Source organism: Emys orbicularis, chromosome 7 (genome assembly GCF_028017835.1).
Source record: "Emys orbicularis isolate rEmyOrb1 chromosome 7, rEmyOrb1.hap1, whole genome shotgun sequence".
Taxonomy (NCBI): domain Eukaryota; kingdom Metazoa; phylum Chordata; order Testudines; family Emydidae; genus Emys; species Emys orbicularis.
In genome coordinates this window covers 51,455,653-51,468,077 of record NC_088689.1, presented here as the reverse complement: position 1 = coordinate 51,468,077, position 12,425 = coordinate 51,455,653, and the positions used below count along the sequence as shown (strand labels likewise).

Here is a 12,425-nt window from a genome sequence, read left to right as displayed (position 1 = left end):
CTTGTAATAGCTAAGATTGCACCCTAAAATGTTCTTAGCTCACATTCCTTCTTAGGGAACAGAAAACTTATTAACAACATTTTAATAGAAACTGTTAGAAAAGCAATCACATTTTAAATATTAAAATATATTTTAACAACTCTACCAAATTATTATTAATGGCATTCTTTCTACATATGGAACAGTAATACCTTAACTCAGCAATAATAGAAGTACAAGAAAATTGCTCAGAAAATTAGAGTGCATTTGTATGGAATCTATATTGAAGTAATAATATAGAACAGAGCCCTGTTTATTAGAAAAATCAGAGGTTTTTTTCTAGGACTCTACATTTTAGTATTAAGTAAATTAGAGATGGCTCAGACCAAAACTCTGGATCTGAACTTCCCTCAATATTGAAAGTTTAGTCCAGATCCACACTTTGTGACAGGATTTTAGCCCTTTAGTGGACTGAACCGAAACCCTGTATCCAATCGCCCTCAACTATAGGGAAAGCTTGAATCTGGATTCAAACTTGGTAAATCAGTCCCATCTGTAACATACATTTATCTCTTCTGTTCTGTGTGTCATGGAATCTGTTAAAGCCTGCATGAATTAGGCTTGTGTTCTCAATGGTAATAGATGTGATTGTCCTATAACTAGTAACCTTGGTAAGAAATTGGAGGTATTGCTTTGAATGTATGTAAAAACTCTTAGGGGAATGAGGGAAGCATTGTGAGAAGGGCCAATGAACAACTGTAGATAAGCAAGACAATGCAATGGCAGTCTCTAAACTAGCTGGAATGTTCTGCCATTTAAGATAGCTAGGCTAGGTTTTTGTTTTGCAGACATCATTAGTAGAGTTTTGGTTTCATATAATCAAAGGCAGGTGTAGTTTGGACTCAGATTTTGTGTCACCTGAACCACCAACTTTTAGGGGCAAGGCAGGAAGCTGGATAAAAGGTTCTGGTTTGGCCATATCTCTATTGCTGGAACTGTGTCCTGTGAATCTTGGTGGTGGTCCAGGGATCCCATCCCTGGTGAGGTGAACAACAACTAGGAGGTTAGGAAATCAAAATAATTTACCATTTTATAACATGGACATAGAAAAAATTATTGGAAAGAAATTGTCTGTATAATCACAAAATCTGTAACATAACTGTCTCATTCTTAGTGAAGCAGACACAAGACAGGAAGAACTTAATCATATATGCATAGAAGCAAGTGATCACAATATAATTGATCCTAATCTCAGTCAATCAATCTTACACAATTTATTTTTGATTTGGAAAATCTCTACTTTAGGTTTCAATTCAGCAAAGCATTTAAGCACATGTTGATCTTTAAGAACATAAGCATGTTTCTTAAAATTATACACATTTAAGTGCTTTGCTAAATTGGGCTGGCACGTACTTACGTGCTTTGCTGAATCAAGACCTAGATTTATACGCACCAGGCAATGCATGCTAAGAAGAATTTCACACATTGCACAAGCCTATCCAATTTTGATTCATTTATATTGTTATATTAATAATGCCCAGATGAAGAGAAAGATAAGGAGTCCAGTAGTCACTACAGCATTTAGTTCAATGCCTTAGAGCACTGATTATGTTCAGCTTTGAAACGAAAGTTTACAGCACTACATATTTTCTCTCCTTCCTCCCCTTTCTTTCTTAAAACCACAGCCAGGGTCCATCCATAAGAAAACTACAGTAAAGATTCCTCTGACCGTAAACAGGGAGTGGTGATTTGTCTTATTTAAATTTCAGCCTCAAACCTTACTCATAGACTCATAGACTTTAAGGTCAGAAGGGACCATTATGATCATCTAGTCTGACCTCCTGCACAACGCAGGCCACAGAATCTCACCCACCCACTCCTGTAACAAACCCCTAACCTATGTCTGAGTTATTGAAGTCCTCAAATCGTGGTTTAAAGACCTCAAGGTGCAGAGAATCCTCCAGCAAGAGACCCGTGCCCCACGCTGCAGAGGAAGGCGAAAAACCTCCAAGGCCTCTGCCAATCTGCCCTGGAGGAAAATTCCTTCCCGACTCCAAATATGGTGATCAGTTAAACCCTGAGCATGTGGGCAAGACTCACCAGCCAGCACCCAGGAAAGAATTCTCTGTAGTAACTCAGATCCCACCCCATCTAACATCCCATCACAGACCATTGGGCATATTTACCTGCTAATAATCAAAGATCAATTAATTGCCAAAATTAGGCTATCCCATCATACCATCCCCTCCATAAACTTATCAAGCTTAGTCTTGAAGCCAGATATGTCTTTTGCCCCCACTACTCCCCTTGGAAGGCTGTTCTAGAACTTCACTCCTCTAATGGTTAGAAACCTTTGTCTAATTTCAAGTCTAAACTTCCTAATGTCCAGTTTATATCCATTTGTTCTTGTGTCCACATTGGTACTAAGCTTAAATAATTCCTCTCCCTCCCTGATATTTATCCCTCTGATATCTTTATAAAGAGCAATCATATCTCCCCTCAGCCTTCTTTTGGTTAGGCTAAACAAGCCAAGCTCTTTGAGTCTCCATTCATAAGACAGGTTTTCCATTCCTCGGATCATCCTAGTAGCCCTTCTCTGTACCTGTTCCAGTTTGAATTCATCCTTCTTAAACATGGGAGACCAGAACTGCACACAATATTCCAGATGAGGTCTCACCAGTGCCTTGTATAACGGTACTAACACCTCCTTATCTTTACCGGAAATACCTCGCCTGATGCATCCCAAGACCACATTAGCTTTTTTAATGGCCATATCACATTGGCGGCTCATAGTCATCCTGTGATCAACCAATACTCCAAGGTCCTTCTCCTCCTCTGTTACTTCCAACTGATGTGTCCCCAATTTATAACCAAAATTCTTGTTATTAATCCCTAAATGCATGACCTTGCACTTTTCACTATTAAATTTCATCCTATTACTATTACTCCAGTTTACAAGGTCATCCAGATCTTCCTGTATGATATCCCGGTCCTTCTCAGTATTAGCAATACCTCCCAGCTTCGCATCATCCGCAAACTTTATTAGCACATTCCCACTTTTTGTGCCAAGGTCAGTAATAAAAAGATTAAATAAGATTAGTCCCAAAACCGATCCCTGAGGAACTCCACTAGTAACCTCCTTCCAGCCTGACAGTTCACCTTTCAGTATGACCCGTTGTAGTCTCCCCTTTAACCAGTTCCTTATCCACCTTTCAATTTTCATATTGATCCCCATCTTTTCCAATTTAGCTAATAATTCCCCATGTGGAACCGTATCAAATGCCTTACTGAAATCGAGGTAAATTAGATCCACTGCATTTCCTTTGTCTAAAAAATCTGTTACCTTCTCAAAGAAGGAGATCAGGTTGGTTTGGCACAATCTACCTTTTGTAAAACCATGTTGTATTTTGTCCCAATTACCATTGACCTCAATTTCCTTAATTACTTTCTCCTTCAAAAAATTTTCCAAGACCTTGCATACTACAGATGTCAAACTAACAGGCCTATAGTTACTCGGATCACTTTTTTCCCTTTCTTAAAAATAGGAACTATGTTAGCAATTCTCCAGTCGTACGGCACAACCCCTGAGTTTACTGATTCATTAAAAATTCTTGCTAATGGGCTTGCAATTTCATGTGCCAGTTCCTTTAATATTCTTGGATGAAGATTATCTGGGCCCCCGCAATTTAGTCCCATTAAGCTGTTCGAGTTTGGCTTCTACCTCGGATGTGGTAATATCTACCTCCATATCCTCACTCCCATTTGTCATCCTACCATTATCCCTAAGCTCCTCATTAGCCTCATTAAAGACTGAGGCAAAGTATTTGTTTAGATATTGGGCCATGCCTAGATTATCCTTAACCTCCACTCCATCCTCAGTGTTTAGCGGTCCCACTTCTTCTTTCTTTGTTTTCTTCTTATTTATATGGCTATAGAACCTTTTACTATTGGTTTTAATTCCCTTTACAAGGTCCAACTCTACATGGTGTGACAGACCCAGAGCAGTGGGGTACAGGAGTCTGGTAGAGGGCAAATATACTGGTCACTGGATGAGTAGTTTTCTGTTCCCTGAGTGACCAGAGCAGAGGCTGCACTAGAGTAATCAGGAACCTGCTAGAACCAGTTAAGGCAGGCAGGCTAATTAGGACAACTGGAGCCAATTAAGAAGAAGCTGCTAGAATCAATTAAGGCAGGCTAATCAGGGCACCTGGGCTTTAAAAAGGAGCTCACTTCAGTTTGTGGTGCGAGTGTGAGGAGCTGGGAGCAAGAGGCGCAAGGAGCTGAGAGTGAGAGTGAGAGGGTGTGCTGCTGGAGGACTGAGGAGCACAAGCGTTCACCAGGAGGAAGGTCCTATGGTGAGACTAAGGAAGGTGTTTGGAGGAGGCCATAGGGAAGTAGCCCAGGGAGTTGTAGCTGTCATGCAGCTGTTACAGGAGGCACTATAGACAGCTGCAGTCCACAGGGCCCTGGGCTGGAACCCGGAGTAGAGGGTGGGCCCGGGTTCCCCCCAAGCCTCCCAATTGACCTGGACTGTGGGTTCTGCCAGAGGGGAAGGTCTCTGGGCTGTTCCCCAACCCACATGGTGAATCTCTGAGGCAAGAAAATCCGCCAATAAGCACAGGACCCACCAAGATAGAGGAGGAACTTTGTCACACTGGTGTCAAGAGTGGGATCTTGGGGTGCACAGCATGGCGGAAGAAGGAGGGTGATTTAAAAAAAAAAAAAAAAGGGAGAGGGTTTATTTTTTTCCCCACCACAATGGATGACGTAGTGCGGGCACTGATAAATGCTACGGCGGCCCAGCAGGAGGCTACCCGTGTCCAGGCAGCCGCCCAACAGGAGGCAGTGCGGCTGCAGCAAGAGACTAATCGCCTGCTGATGGACCAGGCTGCTCAAGACCGAGCTATGTTGCGGGAACTGGTAAACCAGGTAAAGTCCCTTACAGAGCTGAATCGCGGCCATGATGGGACGTGGCTCATACGGGCCAGCCATTGGCTGCAGAAAATGACACGGGAGGATGATGTAGAGGCATACCTTCTGGCCTTTGAGAGGACAGCCCTACAGGAGGCCTGGCCTCGAGGTCAGTGGTCTGGCATCCTTGCCCCATTCCTGTGTGGGGAGGCCCAGAAGGCCTACCATGATCTGCCTGAAGAGGCTGTGGCAGATTACCCCCAGCTGAAAGCAGAGATCCTGCCCAGATCTGGGGTAACAACAGCAGTGCGGGCCCAGCAGTATCACGGTTGGAGGTACCAGGAAGACAAAACCCCGCGGTCCCAATTGTATGATCTCATCCATCTCGCACGAAAGTGGTTGCAAACAGAGTCCCGGAGTCCGGAAGAGATACTAGCGGTTCTGGTCATCGACCGATACATGAGGGGACTACCACCAGACCTTCGTGCCTGGGTAAGCCAGAACGAACCCTCCACCTATGACAAGGTTGTCGCCCTGGTAGAGAGGCAAAGGACAGCAAGGGAGCTGACCCGACCAGTTAAGGAAGAGGCACCCCGGGTTAAACTAGCAGCACCAAGCCCTAAAGTTCGGGTGACTGGGCCACCAGGAGGGCCCAGGTGGAAAAAGAGAGAGGCTGAAGGCCCATCAGAGGCCACAAAGAGTCGGAGCACTGAGGGAGAAGAGGATCGTGATGTTAGACTGCCCAAACCAAGAGACCGGGGAACGCCTAGGGCTCCATACAGATGTTATGCCTGCAGGGAGTAGGGACACATAGCTGCACAGTGTCCCAATGCTGAGGAGCCTATGCAGTGTAACCTGGGGAACTGGGCAGATCCATGCTCCCTAATCCACCTTGTGGGGGTCTCACTAACCCCACATATGTATACCAGACCAGTGAAACTAAATGGGGTAGGGACCACGGCACTGGTTGATTCAGGGAGTGCTATCACGCTTATCTCAGGGAAGCTCGTGAAGCGTAGTCAGCTGCTGCAGGCTAAACGTACAGGGATAACATGTGTCCATGGGACAGTTAGTTACTACCCCACCATCCCAGTAAAAATCGAGATCCAAGGGAACACTACTGAGGTAGCAGCAGGTGTAGTCCCTAAACTCCCATACCTGGTGCTCATAGGGAGGGACCTCCCAGGGTTTGGAAACTTACTCCCAGTAGGGGGATTGGAGAAAGATGGGGACCCTAAATTTGATGAGGCATCCACAGCAGACTGTCAACCCCCAATCTTCTCTGAAATATCCCCAGATTTGTTCTCCACTCCCAGACAGGGTAGAAAGACAAAAAGGGAAAGAAGGGCAGCTAAGGCCTTGGGAACCCGAATACTGACCCAAAGCCAGAGGGTCGCTCTTGTAGGTAGGCGGACCCGCACAGCTGAAAAGGAGGCCACGCAGGAGGGAGAAGCACCTGAGTCTGACCCCCACCCTAATGCTTCTGAACCAGTAGAGGCAACAGAGACTGGACCCCAGATCTTGGGCAAATTAGCCCCGGGAGAGGAAATTTTGGATGGGACCAGGCAGAAGACCCAAGGTATGACAACATTAGGAAGGAGGTGACTGAAATAGATGGGGTCCCCGTGGAAGGGTAAACCCAGGGACCAGGACCCTACTTCATAATGAAGAAGGATCTCTTATACCGGGTTGCACCAGTGCAGGGGCAGAAGGTACAGCAGATCCTAGTACCTCAAAAACACCAGAACGCTGTATTAAGTCTTGCTCATAGTCATCTTTTTGGGGGGCATTTGGGGGTAGAGAAGACCCTGGCACGAGTCCTACGACGGTTCTTCTGGCCCGGAGTACATGAAGAAGTGCAGAGGTACTGTGCCTCCTGCCCGGAGTGTCAGCTGCACAGTCACCGTCCCCACTTGAGGGCACCTTTAGTACCCCTTCCCATCATAGAGGTCCCCTTCGAGCGAATAGCCATGGACCTAGTGGGACCCCTGGAGAAGACGGCTCGGGGCCACCAATATATACTTGTTGTTTTGGACTATGCTACTCGCTACCCAGAAGCCGTCCCCCTGCGGAACACGGCCTCTAAAACTATAGCCAAAGAGCTGGTGGGGAACTTTGCCCGAATGGGGCTACCGAAGGAGATATTAACCGACCAAGGAACCCCATTTATGTCCAAGCTAATGAAGGACCTCTGTACGCTGCTCCATATACATACCCTGAGAACTTCAGTCTACCATCCGCAGACTGATGGGTTGGTAGAAAGGTTTAACCGAACCCTTAAGGCTATGATAAGGAAGGTGGTAAGTCGGGACTGGAAGGATTGGGACACCCTACTACCCTACCTTATGTTCGCTATCCGGGAGGTACCACAGGCCTCAACTGGGTTTTCCCCCTTCGAGTTATTATACGGGCCTCACCCCCTTGGCATACTAGATGTCGCCAAAGAGATCTGGGAAGAGGAACCCAATGAGGGGAGAAATATAATAGAGCATGTAATGCAGATGCGAGACCGAATAGCCCGGGTTACCCCATTGTACGGGAACATTTGGAGAAGGCACAGGAGGCCCAGCGAACCCATTACAATCGCCAGGCAAAAGTGCGACAGTTCCAACCAGGGGATCAGGTTCTGGTGTTGGTACCCACGGCAGAAAGCAAGCTTCTGGCCCAATGGCAGGGGCCCTATGAGGTGGTTGAACCCGTGGGGGAAGTAACCTACAAGGTGCGGCAGCCAGGACGCAGAAAACAAGAACAGATTTATCACGTTAACCTTCTGAAACCCTGGCATGCACAAGAGGCATGCACAACGGTCTAAAAAGACCTAACCCAGGAAAACAAGCCTTCCAAACAGGTAAGAGTGTCTCCCGATTTAACACCAGACCAGAAGAATGAGGTGTCTGAGATGATCTTCCGGAATCAAGATGTGTTCTCGACAAAACCGGGTCGAACAACCAAGACATATCACCATATCGTCACGAACCCTGGGGCCAGTGTAACAATGAGGCCCTATCGGGTGCCAGCGGCAAAAAGGGAGGAAATAAAAGCAGAAGTAAAAAAAATGCTGGAGTTGGGGATCATCGAAGAATCCCACAGTCAGTGGACCAGCCCAATCGTGCTGGTGCCCAAACCTGATGGCACCACAAGATTTTGCAACGACTTCCGGCAACTAAATGAAGTATCCCAGTTCGACGCATACCCCATACCTCGCATAGATGAGCTAGTGGACCGTCTGGGTAATGCCCGGTACTTGACTATCCTAGACTTGACAAAGGGGTACTGGCAGATTCCCCTTGCAGAAGACGCAAAGGAAAAGACTGCGTTCTCTACACCAGAAGGTCTTTTTCAATATACTGTCCTCCCTTTTGGACTACATGGGGGCCCAGCTACCTTCCAGCGCCTCATGGACAAGCTATTACACCCGCATAACAGTTATGCTGCTGCCTACTTGGACGATGTGGTCATTCATACCCCAGACTGGGAAACCCACCTGGACAAGGTGAAGGCAGTCCTCGATACCTTCAGGCAAGCTGGCCTTACAGCAAACCCTGCCAAGTGCGCTGTAGGGTTTACAGAAACCAAATATCTTGGCTACATTGTGGGAAAAGGTTTGGTAAAACCCCAAGTGAACAAGTTAGAGGCCATCCAAAATTGGCCCCGACCAGGTCGCAAGAAACAAGTCCGGGCGTTCCTAGGTGTGGGGGGGTATTACTGACGATTTATCCCCCACTTTGCCACAAGGGCAAGCCCCCTGACAGACCTAGTGAAAGCCCGTGGACCTGATCTGGTGAGATGGTCTGACGCAGCAGAGAAAGCATTCACAGACCTACAGACTGCCCTCTGCAATAACCCCATACTGATAGCCCCTGATTTCACCAAGGAGACGGATGCATCGGAAGTAGGGTTGGGGGCCATTCTATCACAGATGGTCGGGGAGGAGGAACACACAATTCTATACCTCAGTCGGAAACTCCTTCCAAAGGAACAAAAATATGCAGTGGTGGAGAGAGAATGCCTCGCTGTAAAATGGGCCATGGAAACATTGCGCTACTACCTGTTCGGTCGCAGATTTGTCCTTGTGACCGACCATGCCCCTCTTCAATGGATGCAGCGGAACAAGGAGAAGAACACAAGGGTGACCAGATGGTTCTTATCCCTCCAACCTTTCCAGTTCCGTGTGCAACACAGAGCAGGGAGCCGTCATGGCAATGCCGATGGCTTGCAACGTGTGCACTGTCTGGCGTCCCAAGCTGCCCAACCCCTTGGCGTTGAGCAGGGGGGAGGGATATGTGACAGACCCAGAGCAGTGGGGTACAGGAGTCTGGTAGAGGGCAAATATACTGGTCACTGGATGAGTAGTTTTCTGTTCCCTGAGTGACCAGAGCAGGGGCTGCACTAGAGTAATCAGGTACCTGCTAGAACCAGTTAAGGCAGGCAGGCTAATTAGGACAACTGGAGCCAATTAAGAAGAAGCTGCTAGAATCAATTAAGGCAGGCTAATCAGGGCACCTGGGTTTTAAGAAGGAGCTCACTTCAGTTTGTGGTGGGAGTGTGAGGAGCTGGGAGCAAGAGGCGCAAGGAGCTGAGAGTGAGAGGGTGTGCTGCTGGAGGACTGAGGAGCACAAGCGTTATCAGACACCAGGAGGAAGGTCCTGTGGTGAGACTAAGGAAGGTGTTTGGAGGAGGCCATAGGGAAGTAGCCCAGGGAGTTGTAGCTGTCATGCAGCTGTTACAGGAGGCACTATAGACAGCTGCAGTCCACAGGGCCCTGGGCTGGAACCTGGAGTAGAGGGCGGGCCCGGGTTCCCCCCAAACCTCCCAATTGACCTGGACTGTGGGTTCTGCCAGAGGGGAAGGTCTCTGGGCTGTTCCCCAACCCACATGGTGAATCTCTGAGGCAAGAAAATCCGCCAATAAGCACAGGACCCACCAAGATAGAGGAGGAACTTTGTCACAATGGCTTTTGGCCTTTCTCACTTTATCCCTACATGTTCTGACCTCAATAAGGTAGCTTTCTTTGCTAATCCCTCCCATCTTCCACTCCTTGTAGGCTTTCTGCTTTTTCTTAATCCCCTCTCTGAGATGCTTGCTCATCCAGCTTGGTCTACAACTCCTGCCTATGAATTTTTTCCCCTTTCTTGGGATGCAGGCTTCTGATAGTTTCTGCAACTTTGACTTGAAGTAATTCCAGGCCTCCTCTGCCTTTAGATCCACAAGTTCTTCAGTCCAATCCACTTCCCTAACTAATTTCCTTAATTCTTTAAAGTTAGCCCTTTTGAAATCAAAAACCCTAGTCCCAGATCTATTTTTGTTTATCCTTCCATCTAGTTTGAACTGAATTAGCTCATGATCACTTGAACCAAGGCTGTCCCCTATAACCATTTCTTCTATGAGGTCCTCACTACTCACCAAAACCAAATCTAAAATGGCATCCCTTCTTGTTGGTTCTTCAACTACTTGATGAAGGAATCCATCAGCTATTGCATGCAGGAAAATCTGAGCCCTATTATTATTATTACTAGCACTTGTCCTCCAGTCTATATTTGGGAAGTTAAAGTCTCCCATGATCACACATCACACATTTAATTCATTAAAAACATTAAAGAGGTCTCTATCCATATCCAAATCAGATCCTGGCGGTCTGTAGCAAACCCCAAGCACTATCTCAGGGGAGGCTCTAGTAGCTTTTTTTCCCAATGTGATTGTTGCCCAGACAGACGCTGTCTTATCCATTCCATCACTTCTTATTTCTTTACAGTCTACCTCATCACTGATATACAATGCTACTCCACCACCTTTGCCTTTATTTCTGTCTTTCCTAAACAGCACATAGCCTTCAATACCTGTACTCCAGTCATGACTACTATTCCACCATGTCTCTGTTATCCCTATATCATCTGGTTTCACTTCCTGCACCAATAGCTCTAGTTCCTCCATTTTGTTACCTAGGCTCCTCGCATTAGTGTACAAACATCTTAATTTTTGCTGTTTGGCTTCACTGACATTCTTTACCCGATTAGGCACAGACATTCTACCACCAGTATCACCTATTAGACTGGTATCTACACTACCCTTCCTCCTTATGTCCATTCTCATACCCACGGCTGTATCCTTTCTTACTTTGTTTTCTTCCCTCTCCATGTTAAATTCCAGCATGGAGATTACCTGGACATCTCCCAACCATCTCCCCCAAATTCCTAGTTTAAAGCTCTCTTAATCAGTTGTGCCAGCCTCCATCCTAGAAGTCTATTTCCCTCCTTACTCAGGTGAAGTCCATCCCGAGAGAACAGTCCTCTGTCCATGAATGCCTCCCAGTGGCCATACATCCCAAAGCCCTCCTTATAGCACCACTGCCTGAGCCATCTGTTGATCGCCATAATCTTGTCACACCTTTGTTGCCCTTCTCTAGGAACAGGCAGAATCCCACTGAAGATCACCTGAGCCTCGATTTCCTTAAGCATGTTCCCCAGCCTGGCATAGTCTCCCTTGATACATTCCAGCGAGAATCTAGCTTTATCATTTGTTCCCACATGAAGGACAATCAGCGGATTCTTTCCTGTTCCCGTTAGGATCCTCTTCAGCCTCAGGTCCACATCCCGTGTCTTAGCACCCAGCAGACAGCACACCCTTCTGTTCTCCAGATCAGCTCTAGTTACAGGCCTGTCTATTCTTCTCAGTAAGGAGTCCCCAGTCACGTAGACCTGCCTTTTCCTGGTGATGGTGCAATTCTCCGGTCTATCCCCTGTTCCCTCTGGCTGCAAGTCCTCTTGATTTCTATTGTCCCTTGCAATCCTCTGCAATCCATCCCGTATCCTCCTGGGGCTCATATTTGGTGTTGTTATCTCCATTGACTCTTCCCCTCTTCCTATAGGACTAGCTGCTATTCTCTTCTTCCTTGCCCTCTCACCTTCAGCGACCACCTGCTGTTCCCCTTCTTCATTTTCCAACTCCGCAAACCTGTTCCTGACCTCTATTTCTCCTTCACTAGCCCGTCTTTTCCTCTGCCTGGTTCTCTTAGTCCCATACTTCCACTGTCCACTTTCCTCACCCAGCAGTCTCCCCTCACAGTTCTTTGGCCCTGCTTCCATCTGCAAGTCTGAGCTCCCTTACTATTTGCTACTTTTCAGAGCTGGAGAATACAAGCTGTAGCAGCCAACAAACCTTCAGCCAAAATGAAACTATGTTCATTCACTTCCGCTCCTTTTCTTCACACTAATCCCAGGGAAGAAAACCCACAAGACCCAGCTAAACTCAGAGACCAAAAAAAAAAAAAAGGCCCAAAACAATGAAAATCAAAGTGCTATCAAGGTTCAGACCAAAAATGGAACATCAGACAACGTTGCTAAGCAGGACGTCAACTTCTACTATACCCCCAAGAGGTCTTAATAGCTGCCTTTCCCCCCTTCATAATCTGTTGCTTCACAGGCAGCTTCTTCACCAAAACCTTCTCTGCTCCCGATTCAGGAAAGCATTCCTATTAAGGAAAGCACTTCAGCACATGATTAACAAAATGGACTTAAGTGCTTTCTTGAACTGGAGCA

The 12,425-nt window shown here is 46.8% G+C and overlaps 1 protein-coding gene across 1 annotated transcript in view; it reads right to left on the bottom strand.

Annotated features, from left to right (window-relative positions):
• FAM13C (family with sequence similarity 13 member C) overlaps nucleotides 1-12,425 on the bottom strand; it is a 240,051-nt gene that overhangs the window by 171,568 nt on the left and 56,058 nt on the right. The gene's annotated exons all lie outside the window — the stretch shown is intronic.